General features: G+C 40.4%; 1 long non-coding RNA gene across 2 annotated transcripts in view; it reads left to right on the top strand.

The window, feature by feature from the left end:
- LOC128094150 (uncharacterized) overlaps positions 1–22,044 on the top strand; it is a 46,866-nt gene that overhangs the window by 6,517 nt on the left and 18,305 nt on the right. For both annotated transcript variants that reach the window (XR_008212844.1, XR_008212843.1), the window contains exon 2: positions 62–241. This is a non-coding gene — a long non-coding RNA (uncharacterized LOC128094150). The remainder of the gene's footprint in view (positions 1–61; positions 242–22,044) is intronic.

Genomic DNA, 22,044 nt, shown 5'->3' with positions numbered 1-22,044 from the left:
AGCACTAGCCCTGATTCCTTAATTTTCTCTAATTGATTCTTTTTCAATCATCTCCCCACAGGGGATGACTGTCAGCAGATTCTCCATAACCTCTTCACTACTGAAGAAAGGGAACATATTCTCACGAAGGCAACTGAAGCACTCGCCAGAATAGCTTCAATGGCTGGTGACCAGATGACAGAGGCAACTGACCATGGTCTGCCAAGAAGAAGAACCCAACAGGACTGCAACACAGAGAGAGGTAGGAGGTCACTCGATGAATACCTCCAAGTTCTGCCAGAAGGGAGAAAATAGGCAGCTCAGAAGCCCACTAACTTATCTAAGGTAACAGATGTGAAACAGAGCCCAGATAAATTACCTTCAGCTTTCCTGTAACACCTCCTGGATACCTATCAGTTATACACTCCTATAGACCCAGAGGATCTGGCAAATCTCAAGGTGATTAACCTGGCTTTGTTACTCAGTCGGCCCCTGACATACATAGAAAGGTGCAAACGATGGATGAGTTTGCAGGAAAGAACCAGGCAGAACTATTAGAGATGGCCCAGAAAGTGTTTATGACAGAGATGGCAAAGAAGATCTTCTGATAAAGAAAATAGGCCGTGCCACCATGGCTGTACTACAAGCCCCAGCCACATCAACTCTGTCCATGCACACCATGATAAAAAGAGGAGACCTTTACAAAAGAACCAATGTGCCTACTGCAAAGAAATGGGTTACTGGAAAAATGAATGTTCATGCTGGAAACAGGTACCACCACCATCACCAGCACCCCTGCCAAACCCAAACTAATCCTAGCTATGGAGGATTATCCAGGCTGAGGCTCCTTAGAACTACCAGTAGCCTATGGTAACCTTCACCATAGGGGGGCCAACCAGTAAAATTTCAGATAGACACAGGGGCTACTCATTTGGTATTACAGAAGACCTTGGGACTCCTTACCAACCACACAATGGAAGTACAGGAGGCAACAGGATATGTCAAAGAATACAAAAGAACCACTGACCAGAGTGTTAACCTAGGATAAGGAACTGTGACTCATTCTTTTATTGTTATTCCTGAATGCCCCTACCCTTTACTGAGGTGGAGCCTCTTGAACAAGCTCCAGGCAACAATATCATTCTCAGGAGACTTGTCTATGTTACAATTGGGAGGCCCTGTTAAGGCTTTAAATATAACCTGCCCAATAAGTGAGGAACATCTGCTCCTCCAAAATCCAACCCATTCCCTGGAAAGGGGATGTAAAAAGTTCCTGATCTAGGAAATTCCTACAGTTTGGACAGAGGACAATCCTCCTGGCCTGGCGAAACATGTGCCACTCATCACAGTGCAACTAACATCTGGGGCAATGCCTATTAGAGTAAAGCAGCACCCCATCAGTTCAGAAGCCAGGGAAGGGATTAAGATTCACATCAGGTGCCTCCTTGAAGCAGGCATACTAAGGCATACTTATTCCTTGCCAATCACCCTGGAATATCTCCTTGTTGTCTGTCAAAAAGACTGAAACTCGAGACTTTAGAACAGTATAAGACTTGAGGGAAGTGAACAAGAGGGTAGAATCCATTTACCCAACTGTTCCAAATCCCTATATGTTGCTCAATTTATTACCACTAGAGCATAGGTTTACACTGTATTGGACTTAAGAGATGCATTCTTCCCCATACCTTTGTCAAAACTAAGTCAGCTCATTCTTTGCATTTGAATGGGCTGACCCTGAACTGGGCATATCAGGACAACTAACCTGGACCAGACTGCCTCAAGAATTCAAAAATTCTCCCACCATCTTTGATGAAGCATTCAACCAGGATTTAAGTCTCGTCTGTAGTAAATACCCTGAGATAATCTTGCTCCAATATGTAGATGATTTATTTTGGCTGCTAAAGATGAGGAGGACTGTCTGAGAGCCATCAGAGGCATTTTGAAAACTCTAGCCCAGTTAGACTATAGAGTTTCTCAAAAGAAAGCTCAAATTTACTCACCCCAGGTTACTTACTTGGGATATGAGCTGAGAGAAGGAAAAAGACTGTTGTCCCAGGCCATACTGGAAATCCCAATTCCAACCACCATGAAACAAGTTAGGGAATTTCTGGAAGCTTTTGGATATTGTAGTCTTTGGCTACCTGGGTTTGCTGAAATTGCCAGACCCTGTATTCCACTAAAGCTGGGACAACAACCTTTTGGAATGGTTTGAGAAACATGAACAGGTCTTTCAAAGCTTAAAAGAGGCCCTGATGCAGACTCCTGCATTAACTCTCCCTGGTATCTCCAAGCCCTTTCATCTTTACCTCCATGAAAGGAAGGGCATTGCCAAGGGAGTCCTGACTCAGACCCTGGGTCCCCGGGAAAGGCCAATAGCTTACATCTCAAAGAGGCTTTTCATGGGGGGGGGGGGAATGGGAACTTGAGGGAGCAGGTTAGATGGACTGGGCATGGGAGGCAGGTTGGGTGTGGGATGGAGAGGGAGAGTAATAAAAGAGACATATCAACGGAGGGGGGCATTTCTGGGTTAGGGAGAAACTTGGTGCCAGGGAAACTCCCAGGAATCCACAGGATGACCCTAGCTAAGACTCCTAGCAATAGTGAAGAGGGTGCTTGAACTGACCATCTACTGTAATAAGATTGGTGACTACCTTAATTGTCATCAGAGAGCCTTTATCCAGGAGCTGAGGGAAGCAGATACAAAGATCCATAGCCAACCACTGGGCTGAGCTCTGGGACTCCTGATGAAGAAAGGGAAAAGTGATTATATGAGCCAAGGGGGTCAAGGTCATGATGAGGAAACCCACAGCGACAGCTGACCTGAGCTTGTGGGAGCTCATGGACTCTGGGCCAATAGTTAGGGAGCCTGCATGGGACCATCCTAGGCCTTCTGCATGTGTATGACAGTTGGGTAGCTTGGTCTGTTTGTAAGGCTCCTAGTAGTGAGATCAGGTACTGTCCCTGGCATTTAGCTGGCTTTTGGGAATCTGTTCCCCATGCTGGATTACCTTGCCCAGCCTTGATGCAGAGTTAGGAACTCAGCTGTGCCTCAACTTGATATGCCACATTGTGTTCAAACCCATGGGAGGCCTGTTCCTTTCTGAATGGAGATAGAGGAGGAGTGGATGGGGAAGGGAGTAGATGGGAGAAGGAGGAGGGGAATGTGAGGAAAGGAGGGAGAGGAAACTGTGGTCCATATGTAACCATTTGGTTAGCTCGTTTCCTGACAATGACTAATAACAACTTGTAACCAACCTCTCCTAAATGATAACAAACATCCATAACCCATCTCTTGGGAATATGAGTGTTATTTTCCCTAGTCTGCTTCCTGTTGTCTGGGGGCCCTGGCATCTTTAGGGGACACTGAGACAATCAGGATAGTAGTGAAGTCCTGGTTGGAGTAGTCTGTGAGGCTGGGCCATCTCAGCTAACAGCCTTGAAGCTGTTCTGGATGCAGAAATGAGAAAACTGTGACAGAGGTTCTCTGAGATGTTGGACCACCTGGGCCATCCATTTTCATTGGTGTTTGGTCCCCTTGCTCTGAAAATACATAAGCTTTCAAAGGTAACATACATATCTACATAAACACAAGTATAGACAATGTGTTATTCACAAGCTGGCCAAAGATAAATTTTTTGTTTTATGTTGGAGTATGTAAAATATACATCATGCATCTTGTAGTTTTTCTAGGCTTATTTCTTTATGTCTATAGCCAGGATTTTCAGGGGTTCTTCCTGGATCAAACTTGATCTTCTTCAACCCTGAATGAATCCATAGCCTTTCATTTTCTGTGGGAACAAAAGCAAAACCTCTTCCCCCAAAGCAACATATCTTTTGATTTTCATTTTGAAGTTAAGATATTTTAAAAACTATATAATTTGGTTTAATCCAGCAGCATCCATAACCTATGTCTCTCAGCAGCTATTATTCATTTATCAGCAATAAAAAATTAAAAGTTAATATAATATCATTCAGACTCCCTATATATTTTTTTTATCTCTACACAAGCAGTCTCTGTATGCCAAGCCTATCCAAGAGACCTCAGTTACCTGAAAGTCTCATTTGACTATGTGTTTTAAGTTGGTTTTTTTTTTTTAAGCTTTTTTTTCAGTCCTTTTGTGAATGCAGGTGCTGGATGCTGGGAACCATTTGTAGGTGGACTTTTTCTGTCCTTCAAGCCAACTCCCAAATCACTACACAGAGACTTATTATTAATTATTAAAGCTTGGCCAATAGCTTAGGTTTTGTTCCTAACTAGTTCTTATACCTTAAATTAACCCATATTTTTTTTAATTTTTTTATTTTTATTTTGCAATACAATTCAGTTCTACATATCAGCCACGGATTCCCTTGTTCTCCCCGCTCCAGCCCCCCTCACCTTCCCCCCAGCCCACCCCCCCATTCCCACCTCCTCCAGGGCAAAGCCTCCCCCGCAGACTGAGATCAACCTGGTAGACTCAGTTCAGGTAGGTCCAGTCCCCTCCTCCCAGGCCGAGCCAAGCGATCCTGCATAGGCCCCAGGTTTCAAACAGCCAACTCATGCCATGAGCACAGAACCCAGTCCCACTGCCTGGATGCCTCCCAAACAGATCAAGCCAATCAACTCTCATTCAGAGGGCCTGATCCAGTTGGTGACCCCTCAGCCATTGGTTCATAGTTCATGTGTTTCCATTAGTTTGGCTATTTGTCCCTGTGCTTTATCCAACCTTGGTCTCAACAATTCTCGCTCATATAAACCCTCCTCATTCTCGCTAATTGGACTCCCAGAGCTCCACCCGGGGCCTAGCCATGGATCTCTGCATCCAGATCCCTCAGTCATTGGATGAGGTTTCTAGCATGACAATTAGGGTGTTTGGCCATCCCATCACCAGAGTAGGTCAGTTCAGGCTGTATCTCGACCATTGCCAGCAGTCTGTTGTGGGGGTATCTTTGTGGATTTCTGTGGGCCTCTCTAGTACTTTGCTTCTTCCTATTCTCATGTGGTCTTCATTTACCATGGTCTCCTATTCCTTGTTCTCCCTCTCTGTTGTTGATTCAGCTGGGATCTCCCGCTCCCCCAAGGTCTCTTTCCCTCGGCCCTCGCCCTTCACTACCCCCACTCATGTCCAGGCTGTTCATGTAGATCTCATTCCATTTCTCTGTCATTGGGCGATCCCCGTGTCTTTCTTGGGGTCCTGTTTTCCAGGTAGCCTCTCTGGTGATGTGAGTAGCAGTCCAGTCATCCTTGTTCCACATCTAATATCCTCCTATGAGTGAGTACATACTGTAGCATGAATCTTAAAAGTTCTTATTAATAAAATCAAACCTGAGGCCAGTTATTGGGGTCAATGCTGGTAGATCAGAGAGACAGAACAAGCCACAGCTATCTCACCTTGCCAATTCCTCAGCTGGTCCTGTTTCCTCAGACTGGAAGCCTCTGTGTCCTCATCCCAATGACTCTCAGCTGAACTGCTGCTAGAAACCTGAATGCTTAACCAGCCAAAATGCTGCTAGTTTCTGGTCCTCATGCCTTATAAACCTTTCTGCTTTCTACCACCACTCCTTGGGATTAAAGGCTGCTTTCTGGGACTAAAGGCGTGAGTCACCATGCCTGGCTGTTTCCAATGCAGCCTTGAACTCACAGAGATCCAGAGGGATTTCTGTCTCTGGAATGCTAGGATTAAAGGTGTGTGCTAACATTTTCTAGCCTAAGTATCTTGTGGCTTTTCTGTTCTCTGACCCCAGATAAGTTTATTAAGGTACACAATCTTTTGGGGAACACAATACCACCACAACATTCTTGGGTATATGCCCAAGAGTGGTATAGCTGGATCTTGGGGGAGATGGATTCCCAATTTTCTAAGAAAATGCCATATTGATTTCCATTGTGGTTGTACAAGCTTGCATTCCCACCAGCAGTGGAGGAGAGTTCCCTTAGCTCCACATCCTCTCCAGCATAAGGTGTCTTCAGTATTTTTGATCTTAGCCATTCTGACAGGCATAAGGTGGTATCTCAGAGTTGTTTTGATTTGCATTTCCCTGATGATTAGGGATGTTGAGCAATTCCTTAAATGTCTTTCGGCCATTTGAGTTCCCTCTGTTGAGAATTCTCTGTTTAGTTCTATAGCCCATTTCTTAATTGGACCGTTGGGCATTTTGATGTCTAATTTCTTGAGTTCCTTATATATTCTGGATATCAGTCCTCTGTCAGATGTGGGGTTGGTGAAGATCTTTTCTCATTCTGTAGGCTGTTGCTTTACCGTGTTGACTGTATCCTTTGCTCTATAAAAGCTTCTCAGTTTCAAGAGGTCCCATTGATTGATTGTTTCTCTCAGTGTCTGTGCTACTGGTGTTCTATTTAGGAAGTGATCTCCTGTGGATTCCTGGGAGTTTTAACTGACCAAACCCAATGTAATTACATAAACTTCATCATAATCAAATATTCTTTAAAGGATTCTGATAATGCAAATTATAGGTGTGCTAGAATAAAAACAGGAGGGATGATTCATTCATCACTTCAATTGAATTTAACATATCCAGAGTTTCCCTGTGTGTAACTAATGATGTGGAATATAATCTCTAGGTCTATTTAGCACTAAAAAGACAACAAGAAAACCCCTTCTCTATCAGAGGACATGCTATATTCCCAGTCTCTTAAAAATAAATGTATATGGAATAGGGGTTTCTTATGAAAATTATACAAGGATAATGGGGAACAAAATGGAACATGCCTCTACTAATGTTTTAAAGGTCATGGCTAATATTTCCACTGATAATGTCTTTTTCCTCCATTGTACAAATATTCCTTCTTATTGTAATTTCACTTCTTATCACACCCTCCCCTTTGGTAAACAACTTTACTTAGGCTGGACCTTTTTCTGTGAAAATAATACTTATTCTGCACTCCCAGCAGGATATAAGGATTTATATGGGATAGAACATGTTACACCTATTTTACTCAGCAAATCTTTACAATCTATTAATAGAATTACAAGATTTCTTCCTGAAAATTGCAATGATTCCTTACATCTATTAGATCCCACTGTAGTTGCTGCTACTACAGCCTTAATTTTACCTGTCCCAGGAATTGTTGTTGGACACAAAGAGAGGCTTCTAAAATAGTCTATCTAATTTCAATAACTACTAATATTATAGTAAAAATATTAGCAGAAATTAACCAAGAAATGGGATAACTGAGAATAATGGTTTTACAAATAGAGCTTCTATAGGTTACTTGTTACTTAAACATTCTCCTGGTTGTCAGAAATCTACTGCTGGAATGTTCTGTTTTAATATTTCTGATTTCTCTTATACTATTGACAACCAAATTGATAATCTTCACAAAGAAATAGACAAAATTTGTCAAACAAATTTAGACTGGCCAATATGACTAAAATAGTTCTCCCCCTTCATTGACCCTCTAATGTTATTTCTACTAGCTATCATAATTGGGACCTGTGCCCTCCAATGTGTCACTAACTTAAGATAAACAATTCTAGAATCATTGCTGCTTGATAATATTATTAAGACATCCCCTATCAAAGATTTGACCAGGAAACATAAATCAAGGGGGAAATGGAAAACTTGCCTGATTTCACTTTGAAGGCAGGAGCCATTTTACTGTGTTTTTAAAGTAAGTTTCTATTTACTGTGAGAGTTGAGTTGTTCTCTATATCCAGGAAGGTGGCCTTCCCCAACCCATGACTTTGATTTGTTTTTAAGAGTATTTTTTTCTCTATCTGACCCTCCATAACTTCTCCCTAAGCACATGGTGGGTGATCACATGATGATTTTTAAAGATTATTTTTTATTTCCTTATTGCCCCATTGTCTCCCTTCTGTAAAACCATGATTTTACTCCTTAAAAGGGGTCCAAGATTGAGCATTCCTTGTGTATATGCCCAAGAGTGGTATAGCTGGGTACTGAGAAAGATTGATTCCCAATTTTTTGAGACCACCATACTGATTTCCAAAGTGGCTGTATAAGTTCACACTCCAACCAACAGTGTAGGAGTGTTCCCCTTACTCCACATCCTCTCCAATTTATGTTGTCTTCAGTGTTTTTGATTTTAGCCACTCTGACAGGTGTAAGATGGTATCTCAGAGTCATTTTGATTTGCATTTCCCTGATGACTAAGGATGCTGAGCAATTCCTTAAATGTCTTTCAGTCATTTGAGATTCTTCTGTTGAGAATTCTCTGTTTAGCTCTATAGCCCATTTTTTAATTGGATTGTTCATTATTTTAATGTCTAGTCTCTTGAATTCTTTATATATTTTGGAGATCAGCCCTCTGACAGCTGTGGGGTCCCATTCTGTAGGCTGTCATTTTGTCTTATTGACCATGTCCTTTGACATACAGAAGCTTCTCAGTTTCAGGAGGTCCCATTTATGAATTGTTGCTCTCAGTGTCTGTGCTACTGGTGTTATATTTAGGAAGTAGTCTCCTGTGCCAATATGTTCAAGACTACTTCCTACTTTCTCTTCTCTCAGGTTCAGTGTAACTTATATTATATTGAGGTCTTTGATCCACTTGGACTTGAGTTTTGTGCATGGTGTTAGATATGGATCTATTTGCAATCTTCTACATGTTGACATCCAGTTATGCCAGCATCATTTGTTGAAAGGGCTTTCTTTTCCCATATATAGACTTGGATTCCTTGTCAGAAATCAGGTGTTCATAGGTGTTTGGGTTAATGTCAGGGTATTCAATTGAATTCCATTGGTCCACATGTCAGTTTTTATGCCAATACCAAGCTGTTTTTATTACTATAGCTCTATAGTAGAGCTTGAGGTCAGGGATGGTGATGCCTCCAGAGGTGGCTTTATTGTACAGGATTGTTTTAGCTATCCTGGGTTTTTTTCCCATATGAATTTGAGTATTGTTCTTTTGAGGTCTGTGAAGAATTGTTTTGAGATTTTGATGGGGACTGCATTGAGTCTGTAGATTGCTTTTGGTAAGATTGCCATTTTTATTATGTTAATCCTATCTATCTATAAACATGGGACCGGAATAGGCCTTCTGCATAGGGAGACAGTTGTGTATGTAGCTTGATCTGCTTAAGGGGCCACCTGGATCAGAATCTGTCCCTGGTGCATGAGCAGGCTTTTTGGAGTCCACTACCTATGATGGGACACCTTGCACAGCCTTGAGGAAGGGGAAGGAACTTGGACCTACCTCTACTAATTGTACCTCCCCATGGGAGGCCTTATCTTCTAGACTGGGAGGGGGAGGCTGAAGGGAAGGGAGGAGGGAAGAGGGGGATCTTTGATTGGTATGCAAAATGAATTAAAAAATTTCTTAATAATAAATAAATAAATATGGTATCCAAGAGATGGATTTGAGGCTGCTGTCTTTAACTCAACATAGGAGGCAGTCTCTGGCCAGCTCTTGAGTGCATCCCAATAAAAATCAAGCTTGCTTCAAATTTGGCTCAAATTGTGGTAGTGGTCTTATCCTTGGCGTTGGGATTAACAGACGAGCATCCTATTTGTTTGGGGATTCTGCTGTTGGGAATCCTGCATTTCTGTGAGTTACATGACAGGGAAGCATGCCTATAACATGTTCACACCAAACAAATCTTGACTTCAGGAGGCATCCCTCAAAAATCTGACAGGGCAAAGCAGAGGCAAATGGGGAAGGCAAAAGATTCGCTTCCCATGAAACTGGAGCAGCATCTCTATATTCCTTTAGCTTAACCCAGTCCACTCTCTTCCTTACAGTGTGTGTTCCAGTAGCTCTAAAATATTTGTTATTCTGTAAGCACATCCCTGCTTTTTGCCTTTGTGTGATCATGTTATTCTTTCTACTGAGGGTGCCGATAACTCCTCTCCAATCTCAACCCATCTCTAATGCACCTCAGTAACTGCCTTTCACCTAACAGTTGGCAATTTTGCAAGTATTAATAAGCACTACTTACATGTCGGGTACCATGCATAAGGAGATGAACAAGTCAAAGCTCCTGGTTTAACAGAGCTCACAAAGTATTGTAGGGCTGCCAAGCTGGGCCCAATGCAGCACATAGGAATGAATATCATTCATCCTATGAAGGCCATTAAAACCTTCCTAGTGAAGACTGACTGCATAGACCAAAATCTGGAGAATCTAGGTCTTAGGAATTACCAGTCCAAAGGGAAGAAACATGAGAGCCACTTAGTAAAGTTAGGCTCCAGCTTCAAGTTAGGTCTTAGATATAATACCCTCTAGAAGACTCCATGCTCCTGTTTGTGCCCAGGCTAAAAGATCACAGTACCTCTGAATTGTCATCAGTTCCTGTGTAGATCCCATTGTGGCATTTACCATCCTCTACTCTAAACACAGGTGACTTTTGCTATAAGATCTTTCAGAGTAAAATCTGGGCTTTATTTAACTTACACATTTAGTACATAGAAATGAGCCTGGCATGCTAGAATGTGTAATACTTATTGAGGGAACTGAATGAATTAAAAAATGAATGAATGCTTGTGAGATCCTATACAAAAGATATTCCAACTAGATGGGCAACCATGCTGCTTTGGGATATGATCTTTATGCTAATGCAGTGACCAAACCCATCCTTATTCGGGCCTGCAGGAAGAACAAGATGCTCCACTATTCTCCCACAAGGTGTCAATGGTAATGTTTAGAACTAGATAAATCATAGTTTATGCCAGTTTGAACAAAGTGTCATAATACATTTAAATTCTAAATTTTGCCTCTTCTACTTAAAAAATAAGTTCCTGTTTCTCTACTGTCACATAGTTTAATTCCATTTTAAGATGTATGATAAGCATACTACTACCATCATGAATGATCAAAAGCAAATCGAAGCAGCCCAACTTTGATTCTGCTGTCTTTGCCTCATGGCCATTGCAGGAATTGTGTGAAATACACAGCCAGTGGCAGCAGCTGTCCTACCAGGCCTCATGTCCCAGTGATTTATGTTGGGGAAATATTGTAAATGAATTCTTCTGTCCACCACAAAGTACTGACTGCACAGAATACAAAACAAAAAATAATAAAAGCATTTTATTAGTGATTAGACATCAAACTATACTGCAATATAGGTCCTGGACCATAAAACAAATAGATAGCAAATTGGGAAGAAATTTTATCATTTTACTAGCTAGGCAGACATAAGCCACTGCACACATGTTAACTGCCCATCTAAAGTAAAACCAGTCTTTGATTTCATGACAGGAAGAGGTCCAGATTGGAGCCAGGTAAATTTCCATAGAATCAGGGGGACAGGAAACCCTCCCCAAATGAGCACTGAAAATATTGGTAGCAAGGGACCCTAAGACAGGCATTTCTGACAGGCAAAATTTTATTATAAGACCATTCAGCTTTTCATAAAGGCTTACATCTCCAAAAATATAGAAAGCATTTAGAATTTTATTTCTTCTAAAGGAATATTAAAACTTAGAGAAGGGACTTCCAATTCCTGTTGGCACTGAGAAATATATATATATATATATATATAAACTTTATAATTAAGTAAATTTGTATGATTTATTACTTAACACTTATTGTATATAATCAAAATAAAATTTTATGCATAAATATTTGATATGCCTTTCAGCCAGATCTCATGCATTCTATTCCTGCACCTGTTCTCTTGCTCACATGACCTGTATGATCTTCACTTTCAACCTGTGGTTGATCCATGCTGAGTGCCTGTCCCTCAGGAAATGTGAGGTTTTAAACCACCTGTCCTCACAGCCTGTAGACAATGATTGTTTTGCTGTCAGACACACCAATGTCTGCCTATTCCCAACTCCCTAGGATCAGACCCATCTGTCTTTTTACTGCCAATTCCTGAGTATGCCCTTGGAGCAATGCTTCTCAGACATTTGTGTACATGTGATCAGCTGAGGATTCTATCAAATGGAGAGTTAATTCGGCAGATAGAGGAGGGACCCATGTGTCAGCATTTCAATGTTTTCAGGAGAGACCCTGGCTGCCTCTCAGTGACTGTGTATTGAGTAAGGAGCCCTGGAGACATGGCTGCAGTTCTTTCCAAAGAATGGGAACACTGATGTTTCTCTTCCTTGTACTATGGTAGATTTTTCTTGTGATATTTTTTGCTACTAGTTCTTCCTTGATTCAGTATATTTATTATTTATTGACTGTATATGCTATGCTTGGTATTCTTTTTGTAAAAGCTGTCCCCTCCCTCCTCCCTTTTTCTTTACCTCCCTCCCTCCTTTCCTCTTCTTTCCATTAAAAACAGGGCCAAAGTACTGTAACTTGGGGTAACTTTATCAAACTACTGTATCCTGTTCCTAGTCCCTGTATGAGAGCCAGTCACTAAGACTGCAGATGCACTTGTCATGGGAATTTGTCAGGGCAGTTCACATTCACACTACAAATGTTTTCTGCTTTGTCTTTTTGTGGAAACAAATCATCAGTTGGAATACATCTTTTGTTGGAAAGCATGCTCTAGCTTTTTTTTTTTTTTTTAATTTGGAAACCGTGGTAACAGACCGCATAGCCTTTGACTGCTATTCTCTGTCCCTTAGAGCCAGCAACTGTCACTGCAGGTTTTCAGGTTCCATGACTAAAGCTGCTCTGCCTTACAATTTGCATTAGTGACCCCCTATTTGCCAGAAGCAGAGACAAGTGTGTGTGTGTGTGTGTGTGTGTGTGTGTGTGTGTGTGTGTGTGTGTCAGGGAGTATTCTGAAAGCTCTTTAGTACTACCCTCTCAGAATCTGACTCATTGTATAAGCATTGGACTTAGGAGTTCTCTGTGTCCTTCAACCACTGAGATGTGTTTGCGTGCTGATTGAGTGTCTCCCATTTTAAACCTGGAATGGCCAGGGGAACTCTGCAGTAATAATTGAGAGTGATAGGTGTTGAGTCCACACCTCCACCCTTGTAAGGGCCAAATGAGGCCCTATCTTGAGCATTACTGTCAGAGTGCTTTCTTTTGATCTTTCAAATCACTGTAATGCTCTCCAACTGACATCAACAAACATCAAAGTAATAACAAGTCTCCAGAGGAGTCTACAGCTTTACTGAAGATGCCAGGGATATAGACAGCAACTTTCTACACCATCACTTATTTAGCACTACTGGTTTAACGGAGGAGTTTTATAGATCGACCTTAATATTTGATTGTCTCATCACCTCTATTTGACACTTTGACCCAAAGTTGCTTGTAACACAGTTCTCTTGTCCTTTAATGTTAATGCACTTCTGGTGACTAGAATTGGCTAAGCAGTCAACTAACAAGAAAGCAAACCCAATTTGCCTAGCTCAAGGTTCTCTGCTTATGCCTTCTCAAATCTCCCAGAGGAAGAGGTTTTGAGTTTATGAGAAGCAAGTGTTGGGCAAATGAGTCACTTGATCAAGTCCCCTCCTACCTCCTCTGATTCAGAAGTATCACTTTTTGAATATCTAGCCCTGAAAAAAATGAAACCATCCTTTTGAAGTGAAGGGACTCGTTTTCCTTGTTTTCAGCCCATGCAAATATTTAAATAAAACAGTACTAACTTTTGTTTGCTGCTCCCTGTAAGGTTGTGGATTTAGTCATACTCTGACCACCTCTTTGCCTTCTCGGAGGCAGCTTTCTTTAACTTCCAGAATAGTGATTTTAAAACTTCAGAAAAAAAAAGAAAAAAAAATTACCTATTCTTACTTACAAGCATAAAAGATTGTATTTAACTTTATCACATTTGATAAAGATTATATGTGCTGTGAAATAAGGGAAAAGAATGAGAGAGAGAGATGTTATAGATGATATAGATACATACAGATATCGATATAGACATGTATGTACATGTTAGGCATTTGGCTATTCGAGGAGTACAGTCACCCATGTAGTATATACTTGGTCACTGGTGAGAAGCACCACTAGGGAGCGTGTGATTCTATTTCTGTCACCCTTTCTTGTAAAGTCACACATGGTTCCTCTATATGAACTACATAGATGAAGTTCACTAGACTCTTTGCATCTCTTCCACCCCTTTCCCATCATCAGTCTTTTCTCCTTGTCTGGTCAGTGCATCCCAAAACAGCCTCCGTAATGCTGTATTCATGTTTCCTTGAGTAATTTCCTCCTTCACTCATAACAATTCTACCTATTCTTCCAAGCTATAGAAAAGATCTTCCAGATGGACTCAATTAGTATCCTTAGTGTTCCCAGAGGTTTTTACTTACACTAGTATTGTGTACACTACATGTAATGTTGGAGTAAGCTTGATATTAACTTTCCCTCATTTTGGGTGAGTTTGTTGTTTGTACTTTTGTCTGTCTGTTCATTAAGAGAGTTCTCTTATGGTATTCATTTCTATTTTCAGTGTCTAACACCATGTATCCTACAAATCAATTGTTCAGTAATTGGCAATCAAACACATAGGTATATAATTACTCTGTGCTGGGCTGCAAAAAATTTAGCCATCCAGGTTGAATTTGAAATAGAAAATGAATGAAACAATTTGAAATAGATTATGATTATGTTGTTATTGTGATGTGAAGTCATTTATAACAAAATAAGTAAACAATGCTGGCCATCTTAGACCTCTACCAGTTCGCAAAAATTAAGGTCACTTGACTTGACATGCTAGTCCAGAATCTAGAAAAGACTCCATTGCTGTATATGTGTCTAGGCTGAACGGCACATCTGGCTTGTTCTGCCTACCTTCTCATCTGTAAGACTGGCCTCTTGTTCAGAGTTTCTGGCATTAAAACCTATGGACCCTGAAACCCTGAAATACAATGACTTCTCTCTGTCAATCCACAGCCCATGAAATGAAGCTACACTTAACAAAAAGAACTAAATACTAAATACACCCAAGGATTCTTTTAAGATTCATATATCTCACACAGGTGAGCCATCTAAGAGGCTTTTAAACATGCTTTTTTGAAAATTTTAGAAAATGCAAAGATTTGTTTTAGTATGAACTGGCTCACATTAAAAGGTGTTTTATTTGATTTTAAGTAGAATATTTATGTTCCATAGATGGGCTTCACTGGAGATTTTGAACCCTGACAAATTAATAATTGTGAGAAGGAAACAAGATCACTTATTTTGTATAATAATGTATTTTTAATTTCTACTATACAAACCTTCTTTACTTTTAAAAATGTGCTTGTAAGTATAGTATATGTGCATATAATATGCATAGTAAAAGGGATATAGTATCTTAAGAAGTCCAAAATACAGTTATATATTTACATTCTCAATGTGTACCAACATAGAATACATATTTTAGGTATATAGGACATTCTATGCATGCATATGTATATACACACTGAGATACATACTCCATATAGTTAAATAGGATATATGCTGATGCTTTAGGGTGTGTCTGCATATGCATGTAACCAAAATACAACTATTAAATGTTATTTACTATATGTAGTCAAACATACACACAGTTTTCCTATTATAATATTCACTTTTTAGAACACAGACTTTCATATACACACAAAACTTCCTCTTCTCCTCAAACATGTGATGAGGAATTTTCCTAAATTCACTTACATTCCAAATTTAAAGGGGTGATTCAATGCGCAGATACACTGTGCCTTTAGCCTGAGTTAATGTTTATCTTTCTGAATTTGACTTTTATGAGCTTTTATTTAAGTAAATTATGCACATCATAATGCATATTTTGTAATAAATTATTCACTGCTGACTTAACCTGCTCAAACTAAATTACCACTCTGCGAAAAAGAAGAATTGCTGTTCTGAACCTCTTCATTACTGTGTAAGCCAAATTTTTTCATCAGTTTTCTCTAAACCTGTAATCAACTGGGAGCCTGTTCACTTTAGAGGTTTTGGCAACAGCTAATCCTCCTCTGTGATTAAAGGCTGCACATTGCTGGGTGAAAACCAAGGAACTGGTATAAAGTATATTACATCTTCGTAAGAGTTTCATGGAGTCAGTATTGTTCCCATCTGACAGATGAGCTAACTGCAGCTTGGGGTTAGTGGGGCCACTACTGAAACCCAAGTCTGTCATGTCAGATGGGTAGAAAGCTGCATCTCTCCTGGAGGGAAAGAATATTCCTATGGCTTGACAGAAGGCCCTGGGGTAGGGTGGGTAGGGAACCTGGACCAAAGATACTATTTTTAAATTTCCTTATGAAACCATTTTTTAATCTCCAAAATAACTTCACATGTTCCTGTTCCTGCTTGTTCTAATGTCATCATTCCCCTAAGTTAATTCAGACCTGAAATCCTGACATGGGTCTCCCTGCTCTCCCTTTATGTATAGTGATTTTAGAAAGATCCAGCACATCTGCCCTTAGCGCCCCACCTCTGAGTAGTTGACTTCTCAAGGTTTAGTTTCATTTTGTTTTCTTTTGTGTGCACATGTGGTGTGTGTGTGTAAATATTTTCATATGTCTGAGCATGGATGTGTCTATACATGCATGTACATGTAGAGGATATACATGCGTATGTAGAGGTCAGAGGTTTATGTCAGGTGGCTACCTTTTTTTGAGACAGATTGTCTCATTAAAACTGGAGCTCACTGATTCTAACCCAGCTAGACTGACAGGCCAAAGAATTCCTGAGGACAACCACCAGTCCTCACAGCACTGGAGTTACAGATATGATTCGTTGAGCTCCATTCTTAAATGGGTGCTGGGAATCTGAACTCAGGTGTTCATGCTTCTGCAACAAGAACTTTACCAACTCATAACACCCCTCAGAGTACTTCATATGAAGCTTCGATTTGTTGCTGTGTTACTTCTGTTAATAGACATTTAAGTGCTCTTTTAGTTAACGCTCTGTTGCTCTGAAGATATGCCATGGCCCATAGGACCTCTTATAAAGGAAAACATTTTATTGGGGCTGGCTGACATTTTCAGTTTAGTCCATTAAAGTCATAGCAGGAAGCGTGGTGGCACACAGGCAGACATGGTGCTGGACAGGTAGCTAAGAGTTCTGTGTACTGATCTGCAGGCAACAGGAAGAGAGAGAAACACTGGGTCTGGCTTGAGCATTTAAAACTCCAAAGCCCACCTCACCCCCTCCCAATGACACACTTCCTCCAACCAGGGTACACCTCCTAATCCCTGTCAAGTAGTGCCACTCTTTTATGACCACACATTCAAATCTCTGACCCTATGAAGGCCATTCCTATTCCAGCCAAAACAAATGGCTTCCACTGGTTGCTAACAAATGACTCTGAAACATATCATATGAAATTATATTAAAATAATAAAAATTTATATGCACACAGGCAGTAATTCTGAAATAGAGTCTTAGGAGAACTGAGCTATAAGAGTGTGCACTTCTGTTAGCTCCAAGTTATTGCCACTTTACTCTTTGAGGTGACTATAGTATCTTCAGTTTCCCTAAGAAAGTGGATGGATCCCATTTTTTTCACACCCTTGGAAAACTTGTTGTCTTCAACCTTTGCGTTTTGCCCTGTCTGCTGAAGCAGTGTGGTATACCTTCCTTGTTTTGTCTTCCACTGATTGTTAATAAAGTTGCACTGTCTTTACGTATTTATCAGATTTCAGCTTTTCTTACTCCAGAGTTTCGTTTCACTATATGTGGTTCTCCTCTGAGTTTTAAGTTCTTTCATGTCTTTTCACTTTTAGGAAATTTTCATGTAATCTGAGTACTGGCCCTTGAGTATAAGTATCATAAATATCATTCCCAGCATTTAGTTTATCTTCTCTGTTTATGATTCCTTGTCACACACATGATTTCAAATTTTAATGCAATCAGTTTTGTCAATATTTCTAATCTTCTGTTCCATTTAACTCTCAAAGAAAATGTTTTATTTATAAGTTTTATTGAAAAATGATTCAGCTTATTTATATAATTGTGTCCTATAAATATAAGAATATTCAAGTTTGGTTTTCCATAACATCTTTAGTCAGGTTGGAATTCATTTTCACATCAAGCAAGAAGTTGAGATCTTTGTTTATTTCACTTCAGTTTGATGCTTTTTCCATTTTCCTAGGGCCATTTATTAAGCGATTTGTTCTCTCTCCTATGCCCTTTTTCAGTGCAGACTGACTTAGAAGCAAAATGGTTTGGAGCATGCTTGTTTCTGCCCTCCTTATTCCAGTCACATTATCTATTTGTTTTTCGTGCCTCAAACCATCAGCACATGTCTTCTGATGGGTTTATATTTGCTCCATTTACACATACCGATTCAATTTTACTTGATGTCATGTTGTATTTTGTTAGAATTGTATTTTAATTTTAGTTTTAGTTATTTTGCTTATGTATTGTCACTCCATCTGTAAATATTATTTCTAAATAGCCACAGCACCAATGATGCTCTTATTATTTATTCCCTCCTTCAGTGACAAAAATAAATGTTGTGGCACCTCTGCTTTCAAGAAGGTAGGAAAGAGCAAACCCATGCCAGGCCCAGAAGAAAGACAACAAAACTATTGTATTGCTTCATAAAGAAACTAGAAGTATTTCCTTCCATCCTCAGTTGCAGAAATATGTTGAAGGCTAAATTTTAGGGGGTAAAATGCCCCCAAAATCATGAGATCTGAGTTATTTTATTTAGTTAGGTTTGAGTTTACGCATGTGTATAATTGTATACACGTGTGTGTGTATATGACATAGATGCATGTGTGTATGCACATGTACATGCATGTGTCTGTGTATGCCTAGGTTTGGAGGCTAAAGGACACTCTTGGGTGTCATACCCAGAAATGCCATTGACCTTCTGTGAGAGAGGGAGTCACTCTTTGGCATGAAGCACACCACTCAAATTAGACTAGCTGGACACTGGGGTACAGAAGTCTGCCTGTCTCTGCCTCTCCAGGTCTGGGATTATAAGCAGACATTGTCATGCTCTGCATTCAGATTCCATGTAAAATGAAAAGATGATTGGAGAATTTTAATGATTCATGTATTTTCTTTTTTTTTCACTTTTATTGAAAATATTCTTTTCACATACAATAGATCCTTTTTTCATACAATATATCCATCTTTTCATTATAGATTTCCTTATAGATCATTTCAGTTGTTCCTTCCTTCTCCTCCCCTCCAGATCGACTGCTTTCTGTCTCTCATTACAGAAGAACAGCTTCAAAGAGAAAAACAACCAAACATGGCAAAATGAAACATAATAAGATGAAGCAAAAACTATTGTATCAAAGTTGGATACCGCAACCCAACAGGAGGAAAAAAAGTCCCAAGAGCAGGCATAAAGGTCAGAGACCCACTCATTCTCATAGTCAGGCGTCCCATAAGAATACGAAACTAACTACAGTACATACTCAGAGGACCTTGTGTAGACCCTTGTAAGCACTGTCCTTGCTGCTTCAGTCTCTGTGAACCCATATGCACCTTGATTAGTTGATTCAGAGGGCCTCGTTCTCCTGGTGTCCTCCATTCCCTCTGGCTCTTACAATCTTTTTGCCTCCTCTTCTGTGGCATTCCCTGAGCTCAGGGGGCAGGGATTTGGTAGAGACCTCCCATTTAGTTTCTTTTATTGTATAATGTATAGCTGAGGGTCGCTGCATCTGATCCAGTCTGCTGCTAGAGGAAGCCTCTCTGGTGATAACTGGATAAGGCACTGATCTATGAAAATAGCACAATATGATTAGAAGTCACTTTATTGATAGCTTTTTTTTTTTGGACCAATAGTGTTTGGTTTTATGTTAGGTCTCTGGGATAGCTAGTCTCTGATTCTTTGTTACCCAAGCAATGTTGAGTATGGGTTCTTTCCAGTAGAGTGGGCCATAAGTCAAATCAGACATTGGTTGGCTTCTCTCACAGTTCTGTGTCACCATTGCCTTAGCATATTTTCCAGGCAGGACAGACTGTTGGTCAAAGGTTTTGTGTGAGTTAGTTTCCACATTTCTCTTTCAGTAGCCTGCAGAGTATGTTCCCATACCAAAGAGATTAAAACATAGGGGCAAAGGCTCCATATAGGCACCAGTTCAACTTCTACATGTTCAATGAGTTTGTGGGTGCTGTCCTCAGCAACGGGGGTTCACTGTCAGTTTGTGGACAGCAACCCTTCGCCTTAGCAACACCCTGGATCATGTACTTTCTGGAATTATCAAAGGTCTACTTTGGTTCCCTACTTATATGAAATTATTCATTGCATTTAAATTTTGAACCTACTGACATAAACATTCATACTATTTTCAGTGTTTTGAAAATCTCTGAAAGTCTCTTCTTGTTGTTAGCTAACTTCTCTGGAGCTGTGGTTTGTAGTCTGGTTATCCTTCACTTTACATCCACTTATGAATGTACCAGGCTTTGCTGACTCCCCATGGGAGGTCTGAGCCTTTCAGAGGAGGGGTGGGGATGGGTGGAGGGAAGTAGGCTGGGGGGGGGAATTGGGAGGAGGAATGAGAAGGGGAGCTGTGGTTGGTATGTAAAATGAATTTAAAATTTTCTTAAATTAAAAAATTGTCTCTTCTTTTCCTTGAACAATCTTTACTGGGTGCTAACTATGTTTTTAGTTCTTCAAAAGCTCTGCTGATTGAAGTCCTTAGAAGAAAACACAGAAAGGAAACAGGTGTGATGATTAAGGCAGAGAATAGTTTTTGACCTACCAGTGCCTGCTGTGGGATGGTCTGTATGTCAAATGTGTTGCTGATTGGTCAATAAATAAATCACTGATTGGCCTGTGGCCAGGCAGGAAGTATAGGCAGGACTAACAGAAAGGAGAATTGAGAGAACAGGAAGCTGGGGAGGGAGACACTGCCAGCCGCCATGATGACAAGCCGCATGTGAAGATGCCGGTAAGCCACAAGCCATGTGGCAAGGTATAGATTAATGGAAATGGATTAATTTAAGCTGTAAGAACAGTTAGCAAGAAGCCTGCCACGGCCATACAGTTTGAAACCAATATAAGTCTCTGTGTTTACTTGATCGGGTTTGAGCGGCTTGGGACTGGTGGGTGAGAGAGATTTGTCCTGACTGTGGGCCAGTCAGGAAAACTCAAGCTACAAATGGCGTCCAACGTGGTGGCAAGAGTTTCCACCTAAAAACTGAGTAAAAAGATTCTAAAACGGAGCTAAAAACAGTTCCTAATTGTCTCTTTCAAATGAGCAGCAGCTGCCGGTTTGAGCTACTTGTGGGTTTCTGGCGCGTGCACTCGACCTGCAGTTTGGCGGGAATGAGGCCTCTGCAAGTGGCACATTAAGCTGCGTGGTGGATTTAGTCTTTGCTAGTACAAAACAAAAAAAGAGGTTTCTGGGCTACACGCTGCTTGGCTAAAAGCATAGACCCACGATAGCTCCCAGAGCTGGCGGTAAACCACCACCATGTTGGGAAGCTGAGGTGGGCGGAGCCAGCAGCCACAGCTGCTGCAGTTTAAAGCAATAGGTTCACAATAAGACAGATTCAGGTGTAATAGTTTACAATGTGTGTAAAAATGTATGTAGGCTTGGAAGAGAGAGGAAAAGGAATATATACAGTTATATAAACAAATACATAGTTTTAAAAAATAAAGTCTTTAAAGAGACAGTAAAATTAATATAGAAAATAAGCCACATAAAGATGAATATTACACAGAGAATCTGGATTGTGTTGTCTTTGGGATTCTTAACTACAGAGAGATATTTGATTATAAAGAAAGCTGAGTTAAACCAATATGTATACTTTAAAGATACCTTGACTTCAAAATTTGGATATAAGGATATGTTGCTTTGGAAAGGAGATTCTGCTTTTGTTCCCACAGAAAGCCAGAGGCTATGGATTTGTTCCAGATTAAGATACATCAGGTTTGACCAGCCAAGACCCCCTGAAAGGTCTCCAATGACACCATGGCCCAGATGATCCAACATCCAGAACCGTTTCAAGGCAACTGGCTCAGACGATACACCCTCATGGACTACTCCATAATCCTAAAATATTCTTTGTGTCCCCATAAGATACAGTGCCCCCCTCCAGCAGGAAGTAGTAAGAAAAGCTACGCCCAAATTCCCAAATATACCAAGCTGACTTTGGAGATGTGTAAAGGTTAAAACCTTCCTTTTTAAGAAAAGAAAAGGGGAAGTGCTGTGGGATGGTCTGTATGTCAAATGTGTTGCTGATTGGTCAATAAATAAATCACTGATTGGCCCGTGGCCAGGCAGGAAGTATAGGCGGGACTAACAGAAAGGAGAATTGAGAGAACAGGAAGCTGGGGAGGGAGACACTGCCAGCCGCCATGATGA

Source organism: Peromyscus californicus, unplaced genomic scaffold, assembly GCF_007827085.1.
Source record: "Peromyscus californicus insignis strain IS unplaced genomic scaffold, ASM782708v3 Scaffold_4__1_contigs__length_199733344, whole genome shotgun sequence".
Lineage (NCBI taxonomy): Eukaryota > Metazoa > Chordata > Mammalia > Rodentia > Cricetidae > Peromyscus > Peromyscus californicus.
The sequence above is the reverse complement of the archived record's forward strand: the minus strand, read 5'-3'. Positions and strand labels throughout refer to the sequence as shown.